Consider the following 7567-nt stretch of genomic DNA (forward strand, 5'->3'; position numbering starts at 1 on the left):
TTCGACGAGCTCAAAAGGCACCTCTCCAGCATCCCAGTCTTAACCCGACCTGAATAGGGTGATGTTTTAGAGCTATACCTCTCGAAAAGTGACGGGGTGGTAAGCTCGGTACTAATAAGAGAAGTAGATTGGGTCCAACGACCCATCTATTATGTTAGTAAAGTATTGTAGGGAGCAGAGACAAGGTACCCAGAGATAGAAAGTTAGCCTATGCACTGGTCATAGCAGCCCGAAAGCTCTGCCAGTACTTCCAAGCTCACATCATCGTTGTCCTCACCAACAAACCTCTGAGGCAAGTCTTGCTTAAGCCCGAGGTCTCGGGAAGGCTGACAAAGTGGGCCATCAAGCTCAGCGAATACGAACTCCAGTATAAACCATGAACTGCTATCAAGGCCCAAGCCTGAGCAGATTTCGTCGCAGAATGCACCTTTAGTTCCGAAGTCACCAGGCCGGTGGAACACAAGGTCCCCAGTGTAGGTGAGCCCGGGGTTCCCGGGCTGGTTGAGCTCGAGCACCGTGAAGTAGCAACCAACGCGGCATCTCTCCTAGTTAAGCCAAGCGCGAACTAGGACGAGGAACCCTGGATCCTTCACGTAGATGGCTCGTCAAACCGGCAGGGCAACGGAGCTGGGATCGTTCTGTACGGGCCAAGCATTGTGAAACTGGAGTACGCACTACGCTTTGAGTTTATGACATCCAACAACAAATCAGAGTACAAGGTGCAACTAGCCAGGCTGGATCTGGCAAAGGAAGTGAAAGCCAAGCACATTGTCATCTGTAGCGATTCCTAGCTCGTGGTCAATCAGGTGATGGGTGAGTACGAAGCTCACGAGCCAACCATGATAGCATACTCGGCCAAAGTAAGAGAGGCTCTGCTCAACTTCCAGTCACACTTCATTCAACAAATCCCAAGAACAGAGAACGCCGAGGCCGACGCCTCATCCCGGTTATCTAGCACTGGTGACAACACCATGAGAACTGTGTATATAGAGAACTTGCCTCGGCCTAGCATTCTCAAAAGGGCAGAGGAGGTCACTTCCATCGTTCAAGTAGAGCCAAGCTGGATTGATCCACTCACGAGCTTCCTGCTACACGGGACCCTCCCCGCAGATCGTAATGCCGCCAGGAGGGTATAGCGTCAGGCAGCCAAATACGTCATGATAGACGAACGACTGTACCGAAGATCCTACTTGCTCCCCTACCAGCGCTGCTTGCGACCCTCTGAAGTCGAGCTCGTCCTCCACGATACTCATGAGGGCCTGTGCGGTGGACACTTGGGGGGTAGAGCCCTTGCTCAGAAAGCACTACGATAGGGGTATTACTGGCTAACGATGAAGGCAGATGCGACCGAGCTCGTCAAAAAATGCGACAAGTGTAGAAGCACGCCAACATCCACCATCGGCCTTCCGCCGACCTAAAATACCTCACTAGCCCATGGCCATTTGCACAATGGGGGATTGACTTACTCAGGCCATTCCCACTAGCGACAGGGCAAAGGAGATTCTTGGTGGTGGCTATTGACTATTTCACGAAGTGGGTCGAGGCTGAACCCCTTGTAATGATCACAGCCCGGAATGTGTAGAACTTCTTTTGGAAGAACATAGTGTACCATTTTGGATTACCTTGGGTATTGATCTCCAACAATGGTAAGCAGTTTGAAGACATCAAATTCCAAAACTGCTGCTGAGACATGGGAATTCAATAGAACTTCACCTCAGTAGCGCACCCTTAAGCAAACGGTCAGGCAGAAGTCATGAACATGGCTATTCTCTACAGACTAAAGGCGCGCCTGGACCGAATTAAGGGACTATGGGCAGACGAGCTGCCCAGTGTATTATGGGCCTATTGTACCATGGAAAAGACCGCCATAGGAGAAACCCCCTTTAACCTCACCTACGACACCGAAGCAGTCATTCCAGTCGAGGTCGAAGTTCCCTCGCTGAGACTAGAAGCGTATAATGACAGGGCAAATGAAGACGAGTTACATACCAACCTCAACTTATTTGACGAAGTATGAGACCTTGCATACATTAGGACTGTGGCCTACCAGCAAAGGGTAGCTCGGTACTACAACACCAGGGTCAAAAACCAGACTCTCCGCGTTGGTGACCTGGTTCTCTGTAAGGTTATGGTGCCTAAGCCCGGTGTTGGTAAGCTCGTTCCAAACTGGGAAGGACCCTACCGAGTAAAGTGAGTATTCAGGGAAGGAAAATATGAGCTTGAAACCCTGGAAGGGAAACAAGTACCTCAGGCATGGAATATTGTCAACCTAAGGCAATATTACCTATAAATAACTAAGTAGACCATGTGTCACTCTCAGAGCCTAAGGGCCAAACTGTCGAGCTAACAAAGATCTCGGCACAATAAAACCCATTCACTTTTACACCATGGGCGAACTACAAGAGCATACCACGAGTCACTCTCAGGGCTTAAGAACCAAAATGCCAAACTAACAGAACCCAACGTAATTCTATGGGTGGCTGAAGCCACTCCCCCCCTGGCCAAAGGGCTAAAACACCGAGCTGACCAAGGAGCTTAACACCATAGTACAAAATGTATCAAGGCTGCAAGTAGACCAGTAGATTCTACGACGCTTAGCCCACCTCGGCGTACAACCACAAGACAGCTCGGGCATATGCCTTACTATTTCAATCACCTCGGTGTGCGCCAGAAGACAGTTCGGGCATATGTCTTGCTATGCCTTACTATGTCAATCACTTCGCATACTCAACTAAGATAGCTTGGATAAAACAACACTTGGAAAAGAAAAGTAAATTTCATTAACAAGTAAGTTTTGTACAATGAGCTCAACAAAAAAAAAAACAAAATAGACTGAGCTCGTAGGCTCGGAATACAGAAAATAATCACTTCGGGGGCTCTTCATCTTCATGCGGGATCTCCTCGGGAGCTTCAGGCTGATTAGGGGCATCTGCCTCTTCGTCACCGTCCTCCTCTTCGGAATTTGGATCCTCTGTGGCTTGACGAGCTATCTCATCCATGATTCACAAGGTGGTGATGGCGCTCATGTCAAGCTTGGGGTATCTGTGCCTTATCAGCCACCTGCTGAGCTTGAACCCCTTGTGGTAGGCCTCCCCCAGAATGACATTGAATTTGTCAGACTGGATGTACTCCGCGACAACCTTGACCTTTGTCTCCTCTATGGCTTGAGTAAATATCTCAGTCTTCTCCTCGATGTCAGCCTTGAGGAACTACACCTCGTGTAGGAGGGCCTTCTTGTTCTCCTTGAGGCCTTCTGCCTCTGCACTGAGGGCATCTAGCTCGCCCCTCAACACACCCTTCTCATGTGCTAGCTCCGCTTTGAGGGCCTCCACCTCACCCCTCAGCACATCCTTCTCATGTGCTAGCTCATCCTTCTCTGCCGTCAGTGCCGTAATAACGTTCCTTTGGACCCTAGCGTCATTCTCCAACCGGTGGATTTGCTTGTGAGCTGCCCTCAGATCAGTAGGAGCTGTACGGGATGACTCCTCAGCAGTCAGAGCCCGCTTCAGGTTCCTCTCGGACTGAAGAGCTAGGGCATGCACAGTAGAATTCGCCTAACAAAGAGAGTTGGTTAGTACAGAAGAAACATACATATAAAAGAAAGGGGGGAGAAAGAAAAGAGAACTTACCACCATAGTGTGGGTAGCAGCTCGAGCTCTGAGCTGAGCAAGGTTGATCATAATGGACCAGATCAAGATTTCCTCAGAGTAAACGACCCCTTTTGCTTTTCCGAAGGCCGCACTGGGGGACCAAGATACTTCGGCCCTCATTTGGGCTCCCCGAGCTGGAGACCGCTGTCTCGACTATACGAATGGGCTCGACGGAGACCTCAGCTGCTGCTCAACAGCCCCTGAGACAATCTTGGGCTCAGCTACTACCTTCGTAGCGGGCCCAGCCAAGGTCTTAGACTCTCGAGGTGGTATGGACTCCTCCAAGTCAATGTTTGAAGGAGCGCCAGGGAGCTTGGGCTCGGAGAGGGAGCTGGTGGAAACTTGGGCTCGGGAGTAGGGACCGGCGGTTACTCGACGCGAACTCTCTTAGCAGCCCGCTTCTTCCTCCCCTTCATGTGTTTGAAGAGTCTATCCCCCTTTAGCTTATCCGCTTCCATGGGACATGCAACAGAACTCGACATTAGTACTTGAGTAAAAGAAAAGGAAGGAGCAAACCAAACAACTACGGTACTAAGACTACCTACCCGGGCTCAAGCCGGCCTGGATGAGCTTTCTCTCGGTGATGTAATCCTTGTAACTACACCTGATCTTAGCCCACGACTAGAATGTCTCCCTTGCCTTCTTGTCAAGGATGATGCCAGGGTTCTGGATAGCCGCCCTCTAGTGGGTAGGGAAGGGCCACCCCGCAGGGTTCCGGACTACGAAGTAGTCCTGCTTCCAAGCCGAGATCTTGCTCGGAAGCTTATGCATTAACTTGAAGCCCGGGCGAGGGGACAAGTAATAGGCCCTCCTGTGCTTGGGGAGAATGCATGAAGCGCTCTTCTTTATTGCGAGGATGGAACAAAATATGTCCGAGTCCAGGGGGAGGACATACTCATAGTAGAGGGAGATGGTCCCGACCACGTTATGGATCGAGTTTGGGTGGAATTGGTCTATCATAACGTTAAAGTGGTTCAAGACCTCCACTATAAGTGGATAGAAGGGAAGGCGGAGCCCGGCTATGAGCTGCTCCTGGAAGATCACGACCTCGTCAGGGCCGTGCTCCCATGGGAAGTTACCTGCAGGTAAACTGTAGGTGTACTCCCCGGGCAAGTTGTACTACCAAATAAGATAGCGAAGCCTCTCCAAGGTCATGGTAGAGGATCCGAACCTGTCCGGCATCCGACCTCAGTGGAAGGTGGACACCAAGTTACCCGAGGCCTCCTGCACCTCGGGGGACTAGACTCACAGCAGTGTCACCCTGAGCCGAGGTATCCACCTCGGGCTCATCTAACTGACTATCGAAGGAAGACATAACTAAACTGAATTGAAGAGGAACTAGGGTGTCTCCCCAAAGAAAGATGAACCAGACTGTGGAGAATTGACCCGAGCTAGAGGCTTTGGACGCGAGCTCAAGACTACGGCTGAGGATTTGTGGCGAAGGAAAATGGCCAGGACCCCCGCTATTTATAGCCACTATACGCGGGCATCAACGATTGAGATCGAAGCGGTCTAACGGTCCTCAAAAAATCGGCTACGCGACGCTCAAGACAAAATTGGTTTAACGCATTTTTTGACGTCCGTGGAGTCCATAAGTCACGTGACATCCGCGCATAGATTGTACATGACCCAAGCTGTGCCTAGTAGAACTGAGCAGAGAACCAGTCCAACCAATTAGCTGGCGGACAAGAAAGCTTAGGCCCCGAGCCAAATCCACCCAACAGACAACAGACTCGCCGCGCTGGGTCAGAACCCCCAGCATGGGGAGTGGGGACAATTGATGTAGGGTGATCTGGCCCGACCTCGTAGCACGGGGACACGTGGACATGACCTGACATAAGTGACAACTCAGCGCGATAGCCTAGCCACAACTTGGCGTAACAAGCTCACTGAGGCCCGACGAAACGACTCAGCGGGTGTGACAACTCACTAAGGAGCAAGGCCCAGCTCGCCCCAAGCCTGAGGGTGGAGCGCCCCGAGCTCCCTCCATGCAAAGGGACCCAAGCTCCTCCTAAGGGGCTCCGAGCTCTCCCTTCCTAAGAAGGGAGCACCCCAGCTTTTGGCTAAGTGTCCTAAGGGGAAAGCACCTTGGGACAACACTGTCGAGACTTATGTTCGTACTTGCTTAAGGCTCACCTCCAGTGTGAGCACCTCGATGTACCTTGGCACCTCGGTGCAAGGCAATCCAGCCCCAGGCGGTTCGGTGCAAAGTAGCTCGGCTGCCTGCAGGGAAAATCCGCCTGACATCCGTACCTGCCGGATCTGGTGGCAGTGCCCACATTTCTTGCCATGTAGTGTCATGCCTACCATTTCTGAAAAGTGTGGCATGCCTGATGAGTTCGTACCCTTTAGTAGCAGCCTGCACCTGCCACCTTAGCCTTGGCAGTAATGGCTAGGGTAGTGGCGGTTACGCCTGATGTGACTGAGCTCCGGTATAAGAGGACCCCGACCCTCACGAAGCAAAAGGTATTGAAGCTAGCACTTTCAGCATTCTTAACTCTCTGCATTTTCCTTGCGTTTTCCTCTGAGTTCTAACTTAGCCATCGAAGTGTTCCCATCAGGAGAGCTCCCCGGGAACCCTTCACGTTCATCTTTACCTCAGGTGTCGTCCGTCACAACTAGTAGCCAAGTTTCAGCCAGCTAGGAGTGCCCAGATTGTGCTGCATCAATACCATATAAGTGTGTATGAAAATTAAAAAAAAATGAGAGAGGGAGCTAGAGAGAAACTGAGGGAGAATGAGAGACCAATCGAGAAAGAGAATGAGAAAGAATGAGGGAGAACGATTGGTAGAGAGAGAATGGGGGAAATTGATATAGAGAACGTAAATACAGAAACCAAAAATCATTTTTATATTATTTTCAAATTGCATAGTCGTTGAGCAGATAAAGATGACTAAGAGAGAGAGAGAGAGAGAGAGAGAGAGAGAGAGAGAGAGAGAGAGAGAAACCATGCTAAAGCAAGACACTCTCAGAAAATCTAAAATTCTAAAAAGAAACTATGCTAGGCCCATGAAAGACTATGGGTGTGAGATGCAAATAAGAAACAAATAAGTAATCAAAATTCTAAGCTCATGCAAGACACTCAGAAAATCTAAAATTCTAAAAAGTAACTATGCTAGGCTCATGAAAGACTATGGGTGTGAGATACAAATAAGTGTTCATTTTTTTTAAATAAAAAAAAGGTGAAGCATACAATAATAAGTTATTGATGGAAAGATGGGTATATATGTATTTTTAGCTTTCATAAAATTGCTACGGACCTTATTGCATTGACCAACTTACTCAACAAATAAGGGATTAATCCAAACCCAAATGGAAAAGACATACTTTTTTGAAGTCCTTAAATTATTTCCTATTCAACCTGTGAGGTGTTTCATGGAATTTTGGCTATAACTGAATACATAATCCTTGGACTGGTGACCTCTGGCTTTTGCATTCAACTGCAAACACTTTTGTGGTTCTTCTGAAGGGACATGTGCTGTTGGCTACTAGCAATGTTGAAGACGAAGGCCTTCGGGTTTCATAGTATGATGTGATTTTGAGTCGGTTTGCAAAGACTAAAGGCACCAAATTCCCAATGTTGTTTACAACTCTGTTTCTACCCAAGAAGTTGTTGCTTCAGTTGCTGCTACACTATGTTCTTTACTTTAAATTAGTGGCCGGTTCGTGCAACAGAAAGATAGGAAAGAGAGACATTGTTGGTAGGTTCTTTTTTTAGCTTGGTTGCAGTGGAGAAAATAAAAAATAAATAAAAATAATAAAGGGAAGAAGAAATAAGAGAAGAACAAGAAGAAGAAAATGAAGAAGGGGAATAGGGGCGGTGTTGAATATATGAAACAGTGGGAAAGGAATATGGAGGAAAAGATAGGAGGAAGTAGTGAAAAGGGAGCAAGAAGAGACTAGAAGATGAGAAGAAG

The sequence above is a fragment of the Nelumbo lutea genome, chromosome 1, assembly GCF_056320005.1.
Source record: "Nelumbo lutea isolate HS-2025 chromosome 1, American lotus-T2T, whole genome shotgun sequence".
In the NCBI taxonomy this organism is placed as follows: Eukaryota; Viridiplantae; Streptophyta; class Magnoliopsida; order Proteales; family Nelumbonaceae; genus Nelumbo; species Nelumbo lutea.